The sequence below is a fragment of the Zootoca vivipara genome, chromosome 12 (assembly GCF_965207765.1).
Source record: "Zootoca vivipara chromosome 12, rZooViv2.hap1.1, whole genome shotgun sequence".
Lineage (NCBI taxonomy): Eukaryota > Metazoa > Chordata > Lepidosauria > Squamata > Lacertidae > Zootoca > Zootoca vivipara.
The window spans coordinates 11835651-11858688 of NC_142595.1; the positions used below are offsets into that span (position 1 = coordinate 11835651).

Consider the following 23038-nt stretch of genomic DNA (forward strand, 5'->3'; position numbering starts at 1 on the left):
TATGAACAATTATTATTATATATATATATATATATATATACGACCTCAAAATTCTTATAACACAGCCAAGGTAGGAGAAGCGGCATTTCTCGGGTTTTCTCTTCAGGTGCCAAAAGTTCTGAGTAAACATGGTAGTTAGGATCAGACTGAAGTAGTACCTACAATCTTTTCCTCACCTATTAAACCAAGTATTTCTTTTGGGTATTTTTAAGAGTCAACATTTAGAGAAATGACATCCTGTTATAAGGGGCAGGGTAAGAGGAATTTGCCCCCATGCATTACGAGACTACCAATGTACAGAGAGGGGACAGTTTAGCCAGAGAGAAGCCATTTTCTTGACTTCATGGTTCAAAAGTCAAGAGAAGCCTATTCTGCCGTATCAAGGTAAATTAATCCCCTGCTGACCCAGACAGTTCCTCCAGACCTCTTGGAAAACACACGCACCCTTTTACATAACCCATTGCTAAATCCTGTCTCACACCCACATGGAAACTTGCATAATCGCACCTCCAGCCAGATAACCAAAAACGATAACGATCACCCATTCTCGGAACTTCCACCCTCCCAAATCCCCGCCTGAGGTGCCCTCCCTTGTACTTTTCATGACCCAGATTCAGCTGAACCATGGACCTTTTTAAGATATATATATTTATCCCTAATAAACTATTCCGTTGTTCCTTTAGTAATGTTATGGTGTCCTCTATCATGTTACCCGATGCATCTCCCTATTCTCTACTCTGTATGAAACTGTATCTATTTACGAAACCGCAATAATATAACCTTGCACTGATACCTTGAACCTTTCTATCAAATTGTACCTGTTTAAAAAATCCTGCCATCCTGAAGAATTAATTGTTTGACTCTACTATTTGCAAAGGTTTCCACTTATGCACCCTTCTAAGCTTTTAGTTCGTTGTCCTTGATAAAATGTTATAAGCTGTCAAACATCGCTCTGAACTGTGAACGTTTTACCGCTGTTAGAATTGTATCCTCTCTGTGTATTATTAGTTACTGTATAATATCTTCTTCTTCTTTAACTTTAAGTGTAGTCTTTTCTCTCTATTGCAAACGTTGAATATTTGTATAAACTTTGTTGCAAGTTAATAGGCACCTCTGTGGCACAACATATTTTACGGACTGTTTCCACTTCTTCTTGATACCACACTGCCACCTAGCCAGTCTAAAAGAGCACGACTCAAATACACACTTTCAGTGAGAACAACAATTTTATTTGATAAACAGGTGTTATCAACAATCTTCCCACATCCGCAGAGTCTTCCTGTCAAACAATAAGGAGACATGCATAATCATTACCTGGACTATCACCATGATATCTTACATCAAGAATTCCATCAACCCCTTTGTCCTCTCGCGATTACCCCCTCCCAGAACCCATTTCCCCACCTTTTATGCAATTCTGTACTATTGGAAATGAAACCTATAAATTTGTGAAGCTTCCTTTGTTCGGGGTCCCTTCACTTCAACTTGCTTGTGTGGACGGATCGCTATTGCAATAGCTTTATTATTTAATTAATAAAGTACCTTGCTTCGTACGTCCTGGTTTGGCCTCTGTTATTTGGTAGGCAGGAGACGCTCAAACTTCGTCTGCCTGCCAGGATACCTGGACTCTTCCTGGGTCAAGGATCCACTTAATTCTAGGACCGTGTAGCTCTGCAAATTTTTACAACAGTTTGGCGACCACTTCGGGGACCCAGTTTTGCCTTGAGCTCCGGGTTCACTGAGGAAGGGGAGCCCAGCGCGCCCTTGCCTCTTTTGCAGGGGGGTAAACCAACCTCAGGACCCGAGGCGCTTGGTAGTAATTGAGAGTCCAAGCGGGACCCCCAGGACGAAGCAACGTTTAAAGGGACAAGGCTGTTTTTTCTTCAGGAACCAGTGGGAAGCTGGAGACAACGGGATTCGACTGAAAGGATCGGTCGTGAGTATTAAAAGGGGACACGCGGTGGGCTGATTACTGCAGCAACTAAAATTCTAAAACTTCACTCTTCACTGTTCTCTCCTTTTCTGTTTCTTATCTTGGGCTCTAGTTGCAGCTAAGCTGTAAAGGCATAAGGGATAAAGAAGAATTAGAGCCTTTGGGATCCGTCCTTTCGTTAAACGAAATACCCAGAAGGACGGACCCAGCTCGCTCCTGCCAATCTGCGCAGGAGTTCTGAGCAATCTACCCAACCTTTTTTCCGTATTCCTCTGCTCTTAATCTTCGGGTGAAGCCGCCCCTAGACACCCCCGATCCCCACCGGGAAGTGACGGGGTTGTTCTAGATCGCAAGGTCACCCGTTCTTTTCAAAAAACCTTCCTTCCAAGGCTAACCACCCGGCATTGCGTGGGCAAGCGTCCAGGGCAGGTAGTCTTTCTATTAGATTGTAAGAGGCAGGAAAGTTGCTGCAGGACCCTAGGCAATTGATGACCAGAAGGGGGTCCTTAGGTATCTAGCTGCACCAGGCCGCCTAGTAGTTAGTGCACGCGAACGGCAGGCAGGAACACCACAAGGACGTGGGGGTGAGTCATAGACTCGGGAAGTTAAGAGTGTCCAGGAACAGGGTCGGGGACCCAGAACTGCAGTATAAAGAGCCAGAATAAACATGGGTGCGCATAATTCAAAGGAATTCCTGTCCCAGACTCCCAGCCGTGGCAAAGCTCAATGGAAGCTTCGCCAAAGTGGGGACTCTGAGGATGAAAGCCCATTACAATTCATATTCGAACATTGGCATGAATTACCTGGGGTGGAAAAACTTGACAAAAATCGGCTAAAAAGACTCTGTCAGAAAGACTGGATCCGCGTCACTGCGGACCATCCAGAGGGGGAAAAATGGATCCCGAGAGGTTCCCTTAATGCCCAGCGAATCTCTGCACTAAGAATAACACTGGAAGACCAATACCCCTTGCAAATTCGATATCTCAACTTATTTGAAAAGGCAAAAATCCTTCTTAAAGGGACTGAAGGTCCAACAGCCCCACAAATGCCAGTAATAACGGAAAGGAGTTCAAGACCCCCACCGTACCAGGAAACAATTATAGAAGAGCCGGTAGACCAGCTCTGCAGCCCTGCCGAAGCCCCGGCACCATCTCCTTCTAACGCAAACAGACAACGGGAGGCTGAGGTCCAAGACTCCCGGAGTGCAGTGGAGGGCGGATCTGTAACTCCTGCCATGCCTAGTCTAAGTCCAGCACCTCAGGGCAACCTCGAAGCCCGAATTCCTGCTGAAGTACCCCCCCAGCTAAGTCCTGTTGCTAGCAGAACTCGTAGTCGTGACCCAGAAACCAATTTAGTGGAGCAACTAGTGACAGTTTTATCGGAATTAAAGGGATCGTCCACAAAGGAAAGAGACCCCATAGAAAAGGAACCAGAGGCTACCGAGAAAACCCAGGGACAATATCCCTTAAGGTCAGTCCCAGTTTCAGATGGGACGAACTTCGTCTATTCCCATGTTCCCTTTTTAACCTCAGACCTACTGAATTGGGCTCAGCAGATGTCGACCTTAAAAGACAATCCTGACATGTGCTATCGTAAAATTGCCATTATTTTTTCTACTCATAATCCCTCCTGGGCAGACGTACACATGCTCCTGAATGGTCTTTTTAATGAGCCCGAACGGGAGGAGATTTTAGAGAAAGCAACAGAAGCCCTAAAATTACCTGATGTCCAACTCAATAAACCTGCAGGGATCGAGCCTCTAACTGCAGCCCAACTTAGAACCGAACCAGAATGGGACTATAACACCACGCCTGGGATTTGGTATCTGAAGGCGTTTCGAAAAGCCATCTTACATGGGATAAGGCTCGCGGGAAAAAAATCTACAAATTGGACTAAGATCAGGGAGGTAACCCAAGAACCTGATGAAACTCCCACCGCCTTCTATACCAGGCTAATAACCGCCTTTCGAACATGGGGGGGGATCGATCCTGATACCCCAGACAACCAAGTAGTGGTGAAAAGCTTCTTTAAAGACCAAGCTTGTCCAGACATCAGAAAATTCCTCTCCCTCCAAGTAGCCTATGAAGGGAAACCCATGAGTGAGATCCTCGGGCTTGCGAAAACCATTTATGATGGAAGGGATGAGAAAAAGAAAAAGGAGGCAAGGAAGGAAAAGGAGGACGATGCTAGAGTCCTCGCCTTGGCTTTGAGTGCAGCCAGTACCGCATATAACCCCCAACCTAGTTACCCCTTCAGAAATTCAAAGGCTCCCACACAACCTAGAGGGATGAACGCACATGCAAATCGACAAGCCTCTCCTTACCAAAGGGCTAACAATGTCCAGCATCGAGAGACCACCTCTCAATGCTTTTTCTGCAATCAAATAGGGCATTTCAAGCGAAATTGTCCATTATTCTTAAATACCGTGGCACCAAAACCAGCTCTAGGGATGGGATCCAATGCAGCACAAAACCCTAACCCGATAGCGCCAAACCCTTTCCAGAATCAGCGCCCATTCCAACTACCGCTGGAATTTAACCAGGAGCAAATGCAACCCACTCTTAATTCAGAGACTAACCAATGACAATTAAACGGGGATCCTTCAAACCTTGCCCTGGTATGCCCGACAATTGCCTTATCAGCCCATGACCCCATATGCACAATCACCATAGATGGCCATGAGTATCAGTGTTTACTAGATACAGGGGCAACTTTCTCAACTTTAAACGACAGTCATCTGAGGTCCAGTCAGCAAAAACAACGTATAATGGGCATTGATGGGATCCCCAGGACATGCGCTCTTTCAGAGCCAGCGAAAGTAACGATAGGGCCCCTGACTGCTGAGCACTCATTTCTACTGACCCCGAGCCCTGTCAACCTACTAGGGCGAGACCTACTATGTAAATTACAGGCAACTATAACTTGCAGCACTGAGGGTATCTACCTCCACATGCCAGAAGAGGCGGCAGTCTCCTTTCAAGGCATTTTAAAGGAAGAAAACCTGACTGATTTAGAAATACCAACCCCTCTGATTGACAAGGTACCAGTTCACCTATGGGGAAATACTAATACCTCTGTGGGACTCTTAAAATCGGCAGATCCCGTTGTTATTAAATACCGCACTGATGTCCCATACGCCTCCATCAAACAGTACCCCTTGCCGCAGGAGGCAATAGAAGGATTGAGGCCAATGATACAGGATTTTATGGATCAAGGCATCCTTGTTCCCTGCGTCAGCCCATGCAATAGTCCACTCCTGCCGGTACGCAAGCCATCACCCCCGGGTGCCCCAGTTAAATACAGGCTTGTCCAAGACCTCAGAATTATCAACAACTTTGTGATACCCCGCCACGCCATCACCGCCAACCCTAATACAATTTTGACCGGAATCCCACCAGATAGTACATATTTCAGTGTCATTGATTTATGCTCCGCCTTCTTTTCCATAAGAGTGCATGAGAAAAGCCAATTTCTGTTCGCCTTTACGTGGGAAAAAGGACAGCTGACTTGGACTAGACTCCCACAGGGATATGTAGAGAGCCCAACAATTTTTGCTTGTGCATTGCATAGGGACCTACAAGACCTCTCCTTTCCTGCTGGCTCCTCCCTTTTAATATATGTAGATGACTTGATAATTTGCTCCACCTCCGCAACTAATTGCCACATGGACACCGTCCATCTACTAACCGCCCTTGCCGACAAGGGCCACAAGGTCTCACCAAAAAAACTACAATATTGCCAAACTGAAGTAAAATACTTGGGCCACATAATTGGCCACGGAACAAGAGCTTTGACAACTGAAAGAGTAGATGCTATAGCTAAGGTTCCCCTGCCAAAGACCAAGAAACAGCTCCGCGGGTTTCTAGGAATGAGCGGATTTTGCAGGTCATGGATCCCAGGGTATGGAGAATTAACCAAACCCCTTGTAAAGATGACTAATAAGGACGAACCAGAACCCCTTGAATGGTCCAAAGAAAGCCTACAAAATTTTGAAACTATCAAAAGGGAACTGAGGTCCGCTCCAGCCTTAGGATTGCCAGACTACCGTCTCCCCTTTTCGCTGTTCGTGCATGAACAGAAAGGGGTAGCCTCCGGAGTTCTGACACAAACCTTCAGAGGCCAGGAACGTCCTGTCGCCTACTACAGTATTCAATTAGACCCGGTAGCTAAGGGGACTGTAGGTTGCCTCAGGGCAATTGCTGCCGCTGCGGAATTAGTGGACAGAGCCCTAGAAATCGTTCAAAATCAAGAACTAATCCTAAATGTACCACATGCTGTAGCCACCTTGTTAAACTTACGAAACTGTCAACATTTTAGTAACGAACGACTAAATCAGTACGAAGCTGCCCTGCTCACACCATCCAACGTGCGCATTAAAAGAGTCAATACCCTAAATCCAGCCACCCTACTGCCTCTGCCCGACGACGGGACCCCCCATCACGATTGCACCTTAGCAGTCCGCTTGGCCGAAAGGCCACGGGAAGATTTAGACCACCTTCCCTTGGAAAACCCAGATATCTCAATCTTTACAGATGGAAGTTCCAAGGTCGTGGCTGGAACAAGACAAACTGGGTACGCTGTGGTAACACACGACACCATCCTAGAAGCTGCACCTATAAACCCGCGCTACAGTGCGCAGGCAGCTGAGCTTATTGCCCTTATCAGAGCTTGCGAATTGAGTGAAGGCAAGCGCGTAAATATCTATACTGATTCCAAATATTGTTTCGGACTGGTACACGCTACGGGTACCCTCTGGAAACAGAGGGGATTCCTAACAGCTGCAGGAACACAAATCTCTCACGCACCGCTAGTGAAAAGACTAATGGACTCCATACATTTCCCGAAGGCCATCTCAGTAATACACTGCAAAGCACACACAAATGGCACGGACTTTGTCTCCTTAGGGAATAGTATTGCGGACGCCGCTGCCCAGAAGGCAGCGGCCATGAGAGGGGAAATGTATGAAAATGAATTTCAAGCCATCTTAGTTCCAGCCGATGTAGACTTCAATCGAATGTATCGCACCGCTAGTGTAGAAGAAATAAGCTCATGGCAACAACTGGGGGCACACCAAAGGGACAATGCGTGGGTTTTGCCGGACGGACGTCTAGCAATGCCTAAAGCCTGGGTACCCCGCCACCTCCGGGTTTTACACAATTTCACACACTGGGGAGCAAACCGCCTAGCAGACAGCATCCTTAGGCATTGGTATGCCCCAGGTGCACACCAATTTGCGAAGGCAGTATCCAAAAATTGCACCATCTGCGCCGGATTCAACCCAAAACAAGAACCACGCAAACCACCAGGGTCTAGACCTTGGGCATATATACCCTTTGAAAGCCTACAACTAGATTTTGCAGAACTCCCGAACTGTATGGGGTTTAAACAATTACTTGTCATAACAGACCGACTTTCAGGTTGGCCAGAAGCTTTTCCATGCAAACGAGCAAATGCTCAAACCGTTGCCAAAATCCTCATGCAGGAAATAATTCCCAGATACGGAGTTCCACGTCGATTAGACTCTGACCGTGGGACACATTTCGCTGCAGAGGTAGTTCAGTCTGTCACCAAGGCATTTGGAATTAAATGGGAACTCCACACCCCGTACCATCCGGCCTCTTCAGGTCAGACGGAGCGGATGAATGGACTTATAAAAACCCAATTGGGAAAAATCTGTAAGGCTACCGGGCTAAAATGGATAAATGCTCTTCCGTTAGTCCTACATAATATTCGTAGCCAGCCGAGAGGACTCTTGAAACTATCTCCCTATGAACTCCTGTTCGCCAGACCCTCCCCGACTCATACCACCCAACTCCCCGTCTCTGAGCTAGAGACTGGGGAAAACGAACTGACTGTATATGTTACACAATTACAACGACAACTAAAGAAACTACACCATTATGCAGCAACCTGTCAGAATGTTCCCCTTGATGTCGATGCTCACTCCTTCACGCCTGGACAGTGGATTTGGGTTAAAACTTACAGGCGAGCCACCTTACAACCCCAGTGGGAAGGACCCTACCAGATTCTCCTGACGACCCCAACTGCAATCAAGGTCTCTGAACGTTCTGCCTGGATTCATCACACCTTCTGTAAGTCCGCACCAAACCCCAACGACCTGGGTGACGTTGCAAGGACCTCCCCATCTTCCATCAACTCCACCGAAGACACCGTCCCACTCGACAATCCCGCGCCAGCCATCGAATCCCCCCAAGACCCTCCCGAGGAACCCACCTCGATCCCAATAACAGCCAAGGAAGGTGACCAAGGAGACCTGGAGAAGTGGATGTCAAAGATCCTTGTAGTACCTGAACCAGACGACCCAGATCATCCACCCATACGAATGCAGTTCCGGAAACAGAAATGCCACGACACCGGGAGCGGGACCTGAAACCCCAGTTTTTGTTTTACCTTCCCTTTCTCATACCACCTTCCCAAAACCCAACCCAGTTTTCCCACCCTCCTCCCTTATCTTTCTCAAACCCAAAAACCACCACCCCCTCCCTTCCCTAACTGTATCGTGTCTGTCGAGTTCTTTCTTTATTTTTATACAGATTTTCGCCTCTGCCAACCCGTGAGATGGACCGGACCCTGCTCCTGGGATACTGTCTCGCCTTCATCACCTACGTCGCAGCCCAGCAGCTCAATTGTGGAGAAAATCCTTCTGAGTTCTTCTTCCTGGATCATCGGACCGTCGACTCCTCTGACCCTACTTCCTTGAACAACCTTGGAGACTTCAAATTCTGCCTTCCCGGAACTAAGAGGTGGCTACCACATGCCTTTCGACCCCAACTGCGAGGCACCCAAACCTGGGAATTACTTATAAGGTCTGCCTCCTTCTCTATATTGGGACGTGCTTTCTTTACCCTTGACCATTCCTGGAACCGGTTAACTTGCCACAATGGAACTTCTCATCAGACCCAATGGGGCACCACTATTAAGACTTTTGACCCCGCAGAACAAGGACAAGGACTTTGGGGGGAATACACGGACTCTATGCATTATGACTTTTGGACTTATGGATTCATGTGTACCAATCCATCCACTGCTACGACCATTCAAGGTATCTGCGTTCGAAAATTTTGTTGTATATGGGACATAGGGACGGCATCAACCTGGGAAGGAAATAGGTATGTCGAGGGATGGTTACACTCAGTTGGAGGTGGGGCTAGTACGGAATGGGACCATGTAGGACCCCAGAGATGCGGGGGAGTCTCAACTGACCTACACTTACTCCACCGACAGGACCCTTTACAGCCCCTCGGCACTGCCCCTAGAAACGTCAACCTTACAGGACTTCCCTTGCCCCCGCGCATTTCCGATATCTCTGCATGGCAAAGTAATACGTACGTCCAGCTCCTTCAGCGGGCCGCCCATGCCACGAATTTAACTGACTGCTGGATCTGCACCCATATCCCATCCCACATAGAGCAGGGAGTGCCTTTCGTTGCAAACCCCCTCACCCTCCAACAGTATAAGAGTACCTACCTCCTGAACCGGAACCTTACTTTCTTAAAGCCCACTTCACAGTATATATACCTGAGTGGTGAGTCCCAAGGACCCATTTGTAGAGAATTTACAGGAACTGGAAGCCATGTGGGTTCTAGCAAATGCCCCGTTACGATCTTAATAAACCCCGGAGAGGACCTCACCTTAGTCAGGAATCACACGCATTCCCGTTCTTACCCTGATCTCAAGTCTGCCCTGACAGCCGTCTTGTTCCCGTTCATTCAAGAATCACCCATTGACGGTCTCATAGAAGCCTTTAGCACCGGACGAATTGGGAAACCCCTCAGCGGGCTATTCTGGCTCTGTTCCTCCCAAGGTTATACGTGGGTCAGTATTCACATGAGAGGATCCTGCTTCCTCGGCCACATACACCCAGGGTTCCGGGTAACCCAGGACTTACCTACCGGCCGCTTGAGAAACAGGAGGTCCCCGACTACCCCGTTAAAACCTAAGGCAAAGGCAGAGACCTGGCTCCGCGCAGTGTTCCCAGCCTATGGGGCTTTCTCGAACCATATGGACATCTTAAAACTAACGGATATTTTGTTGCGGTTCATCAATGAATCTGAGGCCGCCACGCTAGCAGTGTTAACAGAACTCACTCAGGTCCGATCCCTCTCTATTCAGAACCGCTTGGCTCTTGATCTCCTCCTGTCAGCGCAGGGCGGGACCTGTAAGCTCATCGGGGCGGAGTGCTGTATGTATGTATCCGATCAGACCCTGAATATAACAGCACACCTCCGAGCCATCGATTCCCTAACAAAAGATCTCCACGAGGTGCAGAATGAAGGGGTCTCAGACTGGGATATCTGGTCGTGGCTTCCCAATGCCTCCTGGCTCAGGGAAATCGTGAAAGGCACCCTTTTTCTAGCTCTATCTTTGATCCTCCTCCTTACCTCCCTTTGCTGTTGCCTCCAATGTTTCCCGGCTATGTTAACTCCCCGCAGACAAAAGCCCTCCCCAACCTCCTTTCAAGCTCCGTTATGTCCTTCCCCTGAGTTCCCCGAGATAGTACCGATGTTCCACCTTGGGAGTGGGGAGTACATTACCCCGGTGTGCGGAAATAATTTTTAATTACTTAAAAATTAATCCGCAGAGAGGGGAAATGTTATAAGGGGCAGGGTAAGAGGAATTTGCCCCCATGCATTACGAGACTACCAATGTACAGAGAGGGGACAGTTTAGCCAGAGAGAAGCCATTTTCTTGACTTCATGGTTCAAAAGTCAAGAGAAGCCTATTCTGCCGTATCAAGGTAAATTAATCCCCTGCTGACCCAGACAGTTCCTCCAGACCTCTTGGAAAACACACGCACCCTTTTACATAACCCATTGCTAAATCCTGTCTCACACCCACATGGAAACTTGCATAATCGCACCTCCAGCCAGATAACCAAAAACGATAACGATCACCCATTCTCGGAACTTCCACCCTCCCAAATCCCCGCCTGAGGTGCCCTCCCTTGTACTTTTCATGACCCAGATTCAGCTGAACCATGGACCTTTTTAAGATATATATATTTATCCCTAATAAACTATTCCGTTGTTCCTTTAGTAATGTTATGGTGTCCTCTATCATGTTACCCGATGCATCTCCCTATTCTCTACTCTGTATGAAACTGTATCTATTTACGAAACCGCAATAATATAACCTTGCACTGATACCTTGAACCTTTCTATCAAATTGTACCTGTTTAAAAAATCCTGCCATCCTGAAGAATTAATTGTTTGACTCTACTATTTGCAAAGGTTTCCACTTATGCACCCTTCTAAGCTTTTAGTTCGTTGTCCTTGATAAAATGTTATAAGCTGTCAAACATCGCTCTGAACTGTGAACGTTTTACCGCTGTTAGAATTGTATCCTCTCTGTGTATTATTAGTTACTGTATAATATCTTCTTCTTCTTTAACTTTAAGTGTAGTCTTTTCTCTCTATTGCAAACGTTGAATATTTGTATAAACTTTGTTGCAAGTTAATAGGCACCTCTGTGGCACAACATATTTTACGGACTGTTTCCACTTCTTCTTGATACCACACTGCCACCTAGCCAGTCTAAAAGAGCACGACTCAAATACACACTTTCAGTGAGAACAACAATTTTATTTGATAAACAGGTGTTATCAACAATCTTCCCACATCCGCAGAGTCTTCCTGTCAAACAATAAGGAGACATGCATAATCATTACCTGGACTATCACCATGATATCTTACATCAAGAATTCCATCAACCCCTTTGTCCTCTCGCGATTACCCCCTCCCAGAACCCATTTCCCCACCTTTTATGCAATTCTGTACTATTGGAAATGAAACCTATAAATTTGTGAAGCTTCCTTTGTTCGGGGTCCCTTCACTTCAACTTGCTTGTGTGGACGGATCGCTATTGCAATAGCTTTATTATTTAATTAATAAAGTACCTTGCTTCGTACGTCCTGGTTTGGCCTCTGTTATTTGGTAGGCAGGAGACGCTCAAACTTCGTCTGCCTGCCAGGATACCTGGACTCTTCCTGGGTCAAGGATCCACTTAATTCTAGGACCGTGTAGCTCTGCAAATTTTTACAACACATCCTAATGCTCATTTAGCATTTTCTACCACAGGAACATCTTTTGGGAGAGTAATTCTTTGAGGAACTGAATGACGATTAAATTGGTTTTGTACTAATGACTGGGCTTATGCTCTGCCCTGAGCCATATTAACTTTTGTGTAGTCTCCTGGAATTGGAAGAATTGCTAGTTTCATTATAGCTTTGCCTCAAGTTATTCCTACAGTTTTCTTACAGAATGCCACTATTTGGTAGTAGTAGTAATAATAATAATAATAATAATAATAATAATAATAATATATTTTTATTTATACCCCGCCCTCCCCAGTCAAAAACCGGACTCAGGGCGGCTCACACCAACAAAACCACAATAAAACATAAAAACAATTAATTAAAATACAGATTAAAATACAGTATTAAAATTTAAAATGCAGCCTCATTTCAAGTAGTCCATAAATCCAGGCCATGAGGGAGGAAAACACAGGGGTCAGGCTAAGTCCAACCCAAAGGCCAGGTGGAACAGCTCTGCCTTGCAGGCCCTGCGGAAAGATGACAAATCCCGCAGGGCCCTGGTCTCCTGGGAAAGAGCGTTCCACCAAGTTGGGGCCAATACTGAAAAGGCCCTGGCTCTAGTAGAGGCCAATCTAGCCACCTTATGGCTCGGGATCTCCAGAATATTGTTGTTTGTGGACCTTAAGGTCCTCCGCGGGGCATACCAGGAGAGGCGGTCCCGTAGGTACGAGGGTTCCAAGCCGCATAGGGTAGATATGTGTATTAGTGTGAAGCTATTCCCATGGAAAGATCACTACCTGCTGGAGGCATGTGTGTGGATCTGGCTGGCCTCCTTTGCTGTGGGCTAGGATGGTCCGGCCATAGAAGCTGAAAGATTGCTTTGAATTCCAAAAATGCTCTGAGAATGATGCTGCCCCAGGAAGATGTGAAGCAGGAAGACTATCTGGGGCAATTGACACTCTCCCACCTAAACAGGCCTGGCTCCCTGCAGTTTTATGAGGAGTTGACCATTTGATAGATATATCAATATAGTCCTGGACTGTGTCGCTTGCACAAATGTCCTAAATAAGTTTGTTCCACTCAGTTTACACATTAACGTGTGTTTATTTATTTATTTTAAGGAAACAGCATGAAAATATTGGGAAAAATCAAGATGGGAAATATTGGGAAAAATGTTTCCCTTCTTGCTGTTCCAAGCAGCAGGAATGCCCAGCTTTGGGCTTGTCCACACTGGAGTTTATTGTGTGTTTGCAGCTGAAGTATTTTTTAAAAGGCAGTTCTTGGGCCACCTCCTAAGAGTGTGAGTAGGTCTCAGAACTGAGCAATTTGCGGGATAAGTGCACACTGATCCACACATTAGTCCAGGTCGAGCATCCCTATGCAAAATCTGACATGCCATAGAACCACCACCAGGAGGCAGTGGTGGTAAATAACTTTTTTTTTTCTCCTGCACTACGGCTGCTTAAGCAAAATTGTGTCTGGCAGACCTTTTTCTGGTGGATTTCTAACTAGCTAGTAAAAATGATTCACCAAATGACAAGTCAACTATATCCTGCTGGGACAATATCACACAATTCTTTGCAGATAAAATCACCCAGCTTTGTTCCAACTTGTATGCCACAGTTCAGCTCATCATAATTATTTGGATAATCACATTGGCACAATTTATCTCAAGGATGCCGACAGCTTACTTGGCATTGCGAAGGGTACCACATGTAGCTTGCTCCCCATTCCATCATGTGAAAGTCACTTTGAGTGGCAGGGGTTTGGTCCAAATAATGAATGTCTCCTTGAATGAGGAAGGAGTCTTATCTCATTATGGAGGTGATGGTAATCATGCGATCACATTGGGGATGCATTGCAAAACACCTGATATGCATGTAAGGACACTGAGGGTTGGGGCACCCCAAGTCTGAGTCATGCAATCTTTTTGAATGCCCAGAGAGTGCTAGGGTATCAAATGGTTGTGGAGATCGGGAGTTAAAAACTTAGCTGGCGCAGAGACTAAGAGAAGTATTTGTTTCCACTGGCAGGCCAAAATCCTACACCTATAAAGTGTCAGGAAGAGGAGCTAGCAGTAAATCACTCCATGCATGTTGGAGTTAACTCTTCATTAGCAAAAACACAATCTGTGTCAGGCCTAATGAGGACAGCAACCCATCTCCGGTAGGTCTTGCGCCCATGAAGCAGGTGATGGACTGAAGGTCCCTGCCTCCCCACAGCTGCCTAACAACTTTCTCCAGGGTTCCCCCCCCAAGCAATTGGAAACTGGGTCTGCGCATCACTAATCTTTTCTCCACCTTCTTCATTCTCATTTGGTTCTGGAAGACAAGGCAGGAGGGGAGCTTGTTACAGCAGGAGGGAGAGACACCAGCCTGACTCATCTCTGCCTCTTGGCCTCTCTCCTCCCATTCCGATCCTGATTCTGGACTGCCGTCTGCCACAGACTCTCCCTGCTCACTAAACCCTGTTACCTCTTCAGCTTCCGACACCACTCTTCTCCCTCTGACCACTCATCATAGTTCCACCATCAGGGGCTCTGAGCCTTCTTCCTTTGGTGGTTCCCCAGCTGGTTCCTCCCACCATTCCTCTGCCTCCAACCCATCCATGACATAACCACTGAGGCTGTAAGAAAGAAAAGATTATCTCTGAGCATGCATTAATTAATGGGCTTGGTTCCAGCCTTCATCATTTTAAGTAGCAGAACGAGTCTCCCATATCTGCAGCCAGCAAAGCCTTAGCTTACCACACAATATTTTCAGGAGATTTTTAGAGAAGGAACAGGTAGATTCAAGTCACAGAGACCATAACAATACAAAACTAAACTCAGTCTGCAGCATCTCTAGTTAAAAGGTCCTTAAGTTGCAATGCTATAAAAGTCCCCCACTCAATTTGAGACCCTGGGGAGCTTACCTTCCAAGTTCTGGACTGCAGAATCCGGGACCGGCAGCCGTGTGACACCGGAAGTTGCATCGACGTACCTTCCGATGTCACTTTGCCCTTCTATGGGCACCAAAAATGCCACCGCCGGCTTCAAAAGTAGCTTTTACGCATGACCGGAAGTGCGTCAACGCAACTTCCGGTGTCGCCCCGCCCATCTATGGGCACCAAAATGGCCGTCGCCGACACCGGAAGTCGCATCTACGCACTTCCGGTCATGCGTAGATGCGACTTTTGAAGCCGGCGGCAGCCATGTTTTGTGCCCATAGAAGGGCAAATCAGAAAGAGAAAAAAATGGCCGCCAACAGGAGAAAATAACGGAGAAAAACAGGAGACGAAGTGATACGGGGGACCACCGGGAAAAGGTAAGTAAAAACGGGGGTTTCCCGGGGAAAACGGGAGACTTGGCAGCTATGCTGAGGAGTCACAGCCCGGGTAGGTGGATCACTAGTACGATACAGGAATTTATTGAGTTCAGTGATACATGTTCAGCACTCTGAGAGAATTGACAACTAGCTTGATACTGTATATCAATGAAAGCTTGCGCCTAGCTTCTTTTATGCCAGTGAGTTCTTCAGAAAAGTGATTGAACTGAATGACCACTCAGTGACTAAAATAAATAATCGGGGTAGGCCATACACTTCATGTTTCCTTTAATGAATCCATTCACTTGTTTCCCACAATATGGCACTCTTTGGGAACTCTACTGCTTTTGGATATGCGAAGCAACAACGTCAGTCATGTATGTCAATAGGCCAGTGGCTGTGGTGATTGTCATAAGGTAAAGGTAAAGGGACCCCTGACTATTAGGTCCAGTCGTGACCGACTCTGGGGTTGCGCGCTCATCTCGCATTATTGGCCGAGGGAGCCGGCGTATAGCTTCCAGGTCATGTGGCCAGCATGACAAAGCCGCTTCTGGCAAACCAGAGCAGCACATGGAAATGCCGTTTACCTTCCCGCTGTAGCGGTTCTTATTTATCTACTTGCATTTTGACGTGCTTTCGAACTGCTAGGTTGGCAGTTTGAGCTTGGTGTGTCAAAATTGGCAGTTTGAGCTTGGTGTGTCAAAATTCGCCAAAAAACCGAGCATAACTCGGGTGGTGTGTCACTTTGAGAAAAAAATCCATAATTTCACGATATTTATAGTTTAAATAACAAAAATGTATAATTGTAATATATAACTGTATTTAATAAACCAAAAACTAATTATTTAACCAAACCAAACAAAAAACCCCTTATTTATCACAAAGTGCACAGAGTTATTGAGCTTTTGGGGGGGAGCCGCTGACAAGTTTTGGAGGTTTTTTTGGGGGGGGTGCCCCAAAGCTGCTGCGCTTTTTAGGGGGGAAAGAGAACAGAAATAAATGACGAATAATACCTTCGCTGGAACTAACACGCGGCACCAACAGTCTGCCACAGCGCCAAAAAACCAGCACAGAACAGGTTAAAAAATGAACGCTTTTACACCCATAGTCTGCCAAAGCGCAAGAAAAACAGCACAGAAAGGGTTAAAAAACCAATCTCTGGCTACCAGCAGCAACAACAGCAACAACAACGGATCCGGGTTTTAACAGCGGAGACAAACTGTAGCGGAGACAAGCTGTAGGAGGAGCAGGAGAACAAATGGAGGGGTGAAAACAACAACAACAGCGTGAATGGGCCGATGGGGCGCATGCCAGCAGTGGGGGCTCTGCGTGTCACAGGTTCGCCATCACTGATCTAGGGGGAGAATTGCTCGTTTTACTGATAAATAGCACAAAGCTGCACAAACATCACAAAATGGATTATTTTGCTGACATGCCCGACTGAAGCATGTCTCACTGCTGTTTGTTCATGCCTTCACAGGAAAACACAACACGTCTTCCAGTAACTGTACACAACTCCCGACCAAAAGGTAAAAACCCCATGGTTGTGAAATGGAATGCTTCACTCCTCACATGTGGCAGAATGTAAATGAAAGGAAGTGGAAACATGGTGCATATGGCCGAGGAAGAAGCGAAAGGAAGATGTCTGTCCAAGGATGCCTAACACGAATTTATTTATTTATTGGAAGTATTTTTATTAAAGATTTCTTGAAGTCGCATTGATCAAGGAAATTTCCCTGACACAAATTAAGAGCTGTAGAGAAGAGCAGTACCCTGCGCTTGCAAAACTCCCACACATTTCATCAACAAGACTTGAATTAATCCCTGGATTGTGCCCTTAGCATCCAAAGTCCTCTTCCAATATGATAGGGTTGCTCTCTCCTGCATTCCTTCCAGATGTTGCTGAACTCCAAATTTAATCACCGGAGCAGGGCCGGATTTAGGTTTGATGAGGCCCTAACCTACTGAAGGTAATGGGGCCCTTTATATGTCCAGCTGTCTATTGTCATCAACAAATTGGTATCTAAAGCCATAATAGGATCAAAATAAATAAATTATGTATTACATGAAATCAATCAGTAGGCATAAGACTCATACCCTTAGTCTATGGTGCCTGATCATCAGTCTACAAGCACTCTTTAATATTCAGGTACAACAGCTTGCCGATCAGAAGGTCAGCGGTTCGAATCCCCGCAACGGGGTGAGCTCCCGTTGCTCGGTCCCGTTGCTCAGCTCCTGCCGACCTAGCAGTTCGAAAGCACGTCAAAGTGCAAGTAGATAAATAGGTACTGTGTGCTGGCTCCCTCAGCCAGTAAAGCGAGATGAGCGCCACAACCCCAGAGTTGTCCGCGACTGGACCTAATGGTCAGGGGCATAGCTGCCAAGTACTGTACCCCGTTTCCCCCAGGAAACCCCCGTATTTTCTTACCGTTTCCCGCAGGTGTCCCGAATGGCAAAATACCCCGTATTCCCCCGGATTGCGGAGCTCCTGCCGGCGGCCATGTTCTTCTGGTGCCGCGCCTGCACTGGAAGTCGCTTCTACGCACTTCCGGACATGCGTAGAAGTGACTTCCAATGCCGCTGTGCCCATTTCCAAAACGTCTGCATGCATAGAAGCGACTTCTGGCGCTGCGGACATTTTGGAAATGGGCACAGCGGCATCAGAAGTCACTTCTACGCATGTCCAGAAGTGCGTAGAAGCGACTTCCGGTGTCGCGCCGCTGCTGATCCCGGATTTTTCAATCCGGAACTTGGCACCTATGGTCAGGGGTCCCTTTACCTTTACCTTTACAACAGCTTGACCTACATTCAACTGTGCTGCCCTGGAGCTGCATGCTACATGTTGCCATGAAACCAGTCCATGCAGAATGTAGGCACCCTATATATATAGAAATGAGCAAACCAGTGATATTTTAGGGAGCAGGTTAGCAGGCGGGGCCCATTATCTACATCAGGCATCCCCAAACTGCGGCCCTCCAGATGTTTTGGCCTACAACTCCCATGATCCCTAGCTAACAGGACTAGTGGTCAGGGATGATGGGAATTGTAGTCCAAAACATCTGGAGGGCCGAAGTTTGGGGATGCCTGATCTACATCATAGGAGCCTACACAACACTAAACACTGCTGCTGTATGCTGGTTTTATTTTATTTGTCTTTTATCTTATATTTTGGAAATGCACATCCAGGTGTTTTTTCCTTTAATTTTTTTGGGGCCCCCAAGAGAGTGGGGCCCTAAGCTATAGCTTGGTACAGAATAAGATGGCCCTTCAAGCTGGGAAAACCCAGCCAGATGGGTGGGGTATAAATAATAATTTATTATTATTGGTTGGTCCCAGGCTGCTTAGGTCTTTACCAGTGAGACCTGAAACTAAGCCTGTTGGCATACTGGCAGCCAATGCAGTTTCTTCAGAAATGCAGGCATGCCCAACTTGCGGTTTTTCCCCGGTTTATTCTGGCACGGCAGCCATTTTGGAACTGGGCACAGCAGCATCAAAAGTCACTTCTGAGCATGCTCCACCCATTTCCAAAATGGCCGCCGCGCTACTTCCGGTATGCTACTTTCGGTCCGGTCCCTTATTTTTCAGAGAGGAACTTGGCAGGTATGCTAGGATCTATGCAGCACTTAGAAACAGCACAGGCCATGTCTGGGTTTAACATCTAAGACCAAAAGGAGGCTCAGGGGGGTGGTAGGAGGAGAATCCATCATAGAAGGCCTGGTTTAGTCATGAGAGATGGCCCCTTTGCTGACAGCTTTCTGTCGTGACTCAAAATCTTAGGCTGCCTACGCAACACCACTTGATGTGGCTCCAATGCATTCCCACCGCTGGCATCTGAAGCCAAGCACGCATGACATTAGCCACGATCCATAGGCACTCTGTGGCTTCTTGAGAAATACCCCTGCTCTGTTAGCTTCCCTGCGGACCAGCTTCCACTGGGTTTGAAAATGGAAGAGGTGCCAGCTGTCAGGGGCTGTCAGGGGAGCAGCTTCATCAACAGGTCAGAAGGGAGACTTGGAGACTCAAAGTAGAGTCAGCTGTTCTATTTAGGAAATTAGTATACAACACAGATCGCTCGGGCACAGCTGCCCCCGTGAAGACGTTGCCAAGTCTGGCTCTTGACACCTCCTCTTCCTTCTACCTATCCTCTTCTGGAGATCTTCCAAGCAGACGCAAACTCCGGCGGAGAGGAGGACACACACACCCCTTGGGCTTTCCCAGCTTTCCGCTCAACTACTTGTAAAGTTCTGCATGGCCTTTGAGTCAAAGTGGGAGGGGAGCTCAATGCAGAGGGACCGACCTGCCGCTGGGAAGCTGTTGCAGCGCCTGGCTCCTTCCTGTCCTCTCCTTCAGATCCTGAGCTCAAAGTGTGTCCCTCTGCATCCAGCCCTGTCCTTGGAGGGCTCCCTGCCTCTGGTTCTTCTTGTTCTTCCACCTCCCAGCTTCCTCCCTTCTCTGATCCGTCTTCTGTGTCCCACCACCACTCCTCTAGCTCTAAGCTGCCTTCTTCTGTGGCTTCCCTAGGGGGGTTCCTCAGCTGGAGCCTCCCAGGACTCCTCGCCATTCAACCAGTCCCTGATTCCAACCTTTCGGACAGCCATCGTGTTTGCGCTGATGAAAGCTTCAGAGAACTGGAGTTCCGAGTTGGGAAACAAATCCGGTAACGGCCATCGGTTGGAGACCTTCCTGCCCCTCTCCAGTCTGCACAGCAACATAAGAATGAGAATTGAAATGCAGTTGGTGGTGGTGCGAGAGAACAACTGCACTGCATTTCTGGCCATTAATGTGTATATAGCCTCAGTTGTCCCTGACCCTGGAGGAACAGGGACAGTGCTACAGAAGGAGGATATTGGGGTCTGAGGCCACGACAACAACCCTATTTAGTCTGCTACAATTCTTGAGGGTCAGCATGAGAAGCTTACACAAACCCTGCCGCAGATAGTTCCAGAAGGACCTCGGTGACCCTCAAGAAGACTGGAAATGGAGATGAGGGTTTATACAATAACTAGTATCTTGAAGCCCGTTAAATTAACGGGTGCTAGAACATGCAATTCCCCCCACCCATTCCCGCTCTCTCTCTCCCCCTCCCTTCTTTTCTCCACCCACACGCGCCGGGACTCTCCTGGGCTGCCACTGGCGCTGCTCTTCCGGCGCTGCTCCACCTCCTCCGCTGCTGCGGTTCATGCCTAGGCAGGGGAGGGGGAGGGGGAAGGTAGGGGCAGCCAGGGCCCTCTTTCCTTCCTGCCCTCCCCCTGGGCTCGAGCCCCCTCCTTGTCCGCCGCCTCAGGACCAGGCCTAGGACCTGCTGCTCCAGCGGCTGCTCCCACCGACGCTCTCCCTGTCGTTCGCTCCCCCTTGGCGGCGGCCACCGCCACAGCGCTACATGGCCGCCACCGTAGCCAACCAAAGTCAGTCAGGCACTCAGCCTCACAATTGCACCGTGAGGGAAACGGTAGGCAGAGGGGTGGGGTGGGGAGAGCGCTCTCACGTGTGTGTGACGCCCGCTTGCTGCTGTTCACCGGGGGGGGAGCGTAGGGGGGGAGGAAAAGAAAGCAGCCTCCTCCTCCTCGCGCTTTACCGCAAGCGCAGTGAGGCGCTGTCCGGCTCGGAGCAGCGCTTGGCAGCCGAAGGGAAACGGGAGGCAGGGGGGGAGCGTGTGCGTGTGTGCGTCCAGTCTCTGCATCCAATCCCTGTGTTCGTGGGGCACATGTGCAGTAGCGCAAACCCAGGGACACAGGGACTGGACGCAGAGACACTTGGACTTTATTATATAGGATTCAAGGTGTTTATTTAATTTATTAGGCTTTTAAAAAGATGGCTTTGGATTGTTTGCCGCAGCCCACGGCTAATTAGCACTTATTTGTCTTGCTTCAGACACAGGCGTCTCCTCAGTGTACTCGGCCGCTGAATAAATTTGCTGAAATCCAAATGCTAACTACTGATCTCGCCTAGGCAGAATGGCAAAACCTGGGATCTAAGACACAGGTATTTTTTTAAAAGCTTCAGCAATCTCCCCCCATGATTCCCTCTCTGTCCTCGTTTTTTTTATAAACAGGGCAAACACTAACTTCAGAAAGGGTATTATGATGGGTAATTCCTTTGCCTGTCAGCCGCCAAAGTGCCACAATAAAAAGCTTCTCGGCCAGGTAAATTGTGGGGAAGGAGTGGGCTTCCAGGCTGGGGGAGAGCCATAGCTCCATGATAAAGCATTTGCCTTGCATGCAGAAAGTCCCAGGTTTAATTCCCAGCATCTCCAGTCCAGATAGGGATGGGAATGTCCCCTGGCTGGAGAGCTGCTGTCGGTCAGTAGACTGTGCAAGATGAACTAAGTGTCTGGCTAGATATAGCACCTCCCTTCGCTGGTGGACTCTAGTTCCCATCAACCCTAGGCAGCACAGGCAAGGGGCAGGCTTTTTCCTCGAATCGTGATGACATGTAGCTGGTCTGTCCAAGCAATTTGGGATAGGCTATACCATATCCCTATCAGTGATGTAGCATGGGTTGCCAGTGCCCGAGGCCGTGCGAAGGGGGTGGATGGGTAACAGACGGAGTAAGAATGCACATTCAACTGCCTAACGGTATTTCTATCACCCAGGAGATCACAGCTGCAGAGATAAGAAAACTAAGAGTCGTTCCGTTATCTGGAGAGGTCCCTTCCTGGTTTGCATGGAGAAACCATTTTCAACGGGGCCCATAGGGATGTATTGAGGCAGCACCAGGTGTTGAAATAATGCGTCCCTAACAATTTTGTGCCTGGGGCAAACCCCCCCCCCCTATGCTATATCACTGGTTCCAATTTGAGCAGAACATACCAGAATACTGGACATACCAGTATAAAGCAGCTCCCAATGTTCCTTACTGTGACTCTGTTAAGCTACAAAAGTTGATGGAGTTCAACGTTTCACGTTAAGCTCTGCCTCATCCACAGTGTGGTGTAGTGAAGAGCGTGGGGCTAATGCCAGGAGGGAAGGCCAGAAATTCAAACCTGCACTTGGCTATGGAGCTCACGGGGCTATGAAACTCACCATCTCTCAGCCAAACACACCTTGCAGGTAATTTGACCTTTACAGATTGTTGGGAGGACAAAAATGGCGGTGGGGAAGAGAATCGTGTATGGCACCTTGAAGTCTTTCGAGAAAATCCAGGATTGAAAAGTCATCAACGCAATAAAAATGATTAATCTTACCTCATTGCCTCATCTTTGGCAAAATAAGTTTAAAAGGATGAATTAAAATAAACAGAAGAAATCATTACATGTGTTTCTGCCAAATCTATTTGCTTAATTTTCAAAAATCCAGGAAATGGAATGTGACTATTTTAGAAGTCTATGTCGTTGCTATGCCTCCCCCGCCCCGTTTTTTTTTAAAAAAAAACATGGCTGAGCTACTGATATCCTGGGCTTTTGTTCTGAGTGTGTAATTCCCAGTATTGCAAAAGAGTTGTGGCTTGATCAAACAGCAGTGATTCAGTCCACGAATGCTCCGTTTTCAAACTCTCAGAGCCCACAATGACTTACTGATCAGAGATGTCATGCTGTGAATTAGAATTGTTTGTTTCAAAAAGAGCCCCTGAACATCTTGCATGCACAGATCTCATAATGATGCTAAAGAGCTTCTTCATTGAAGGAGTAAAACCTGAGTAACAGTCCCCAAGGAGAATTAAAAGTGTTCTGTGGCCATGAAATGCTGACTAACTGGGGGGGGGGGGGCGACTTTGGAGAAAAACCATGCTGTGTTTGATTATCAGTGA

The 23038-nt window shown here is 47.5% G+C and overlaps 3 long non-coding RNA genes across 3 annotated transcripts in view; 2 read left to right on the forward strand and 1 right to left on the reverse strand.

The window, feature by feature from the left end:
• Positions 1 to 22456, forward strand: part of LOC148683787 (uncharacterized) — a 33052-nt gene extending 10596 nt beyond the window's left edge. Inside the window, exons 2-3 of the long non-coding RNA XR_015946654.1 lie at positions 21164 to 21274; positions 22218 to 22456. This is a non-coding gene — a long non-coding RNA (uncharacterized LOC148683787). The remainder of the gene's footprint in view (positions 1 to 21163; positions 21275 to 22217) is intronic.
• LOC148683788 (uncharacterized) lies at positions 86 to 11860 on the forward strand. The gene is made up of 2 exons (XR_015946528.1): positions 86 to 1936; positions 8488 to 11860. It is a non-coding gene; the product is annotated as an uncharacterized LOC148683788 (long non-coding RNA).
• Positions 11512 to 11996, reverse strand: LOC148683789 (uncharacterized). Its single transcript, XR_015946527.1, has 2 exons — positions 11850 to 11996; positions 11512 to 11586 (listed from the first exon to the last, which is right to left on the reverse strand). It is a non-coding gene; the product is annotated as an uncharacterized LOC148683789 (long non-coding RNA).
• Positions 22457 to 23038: the final 582 nt, after the last annotated feature.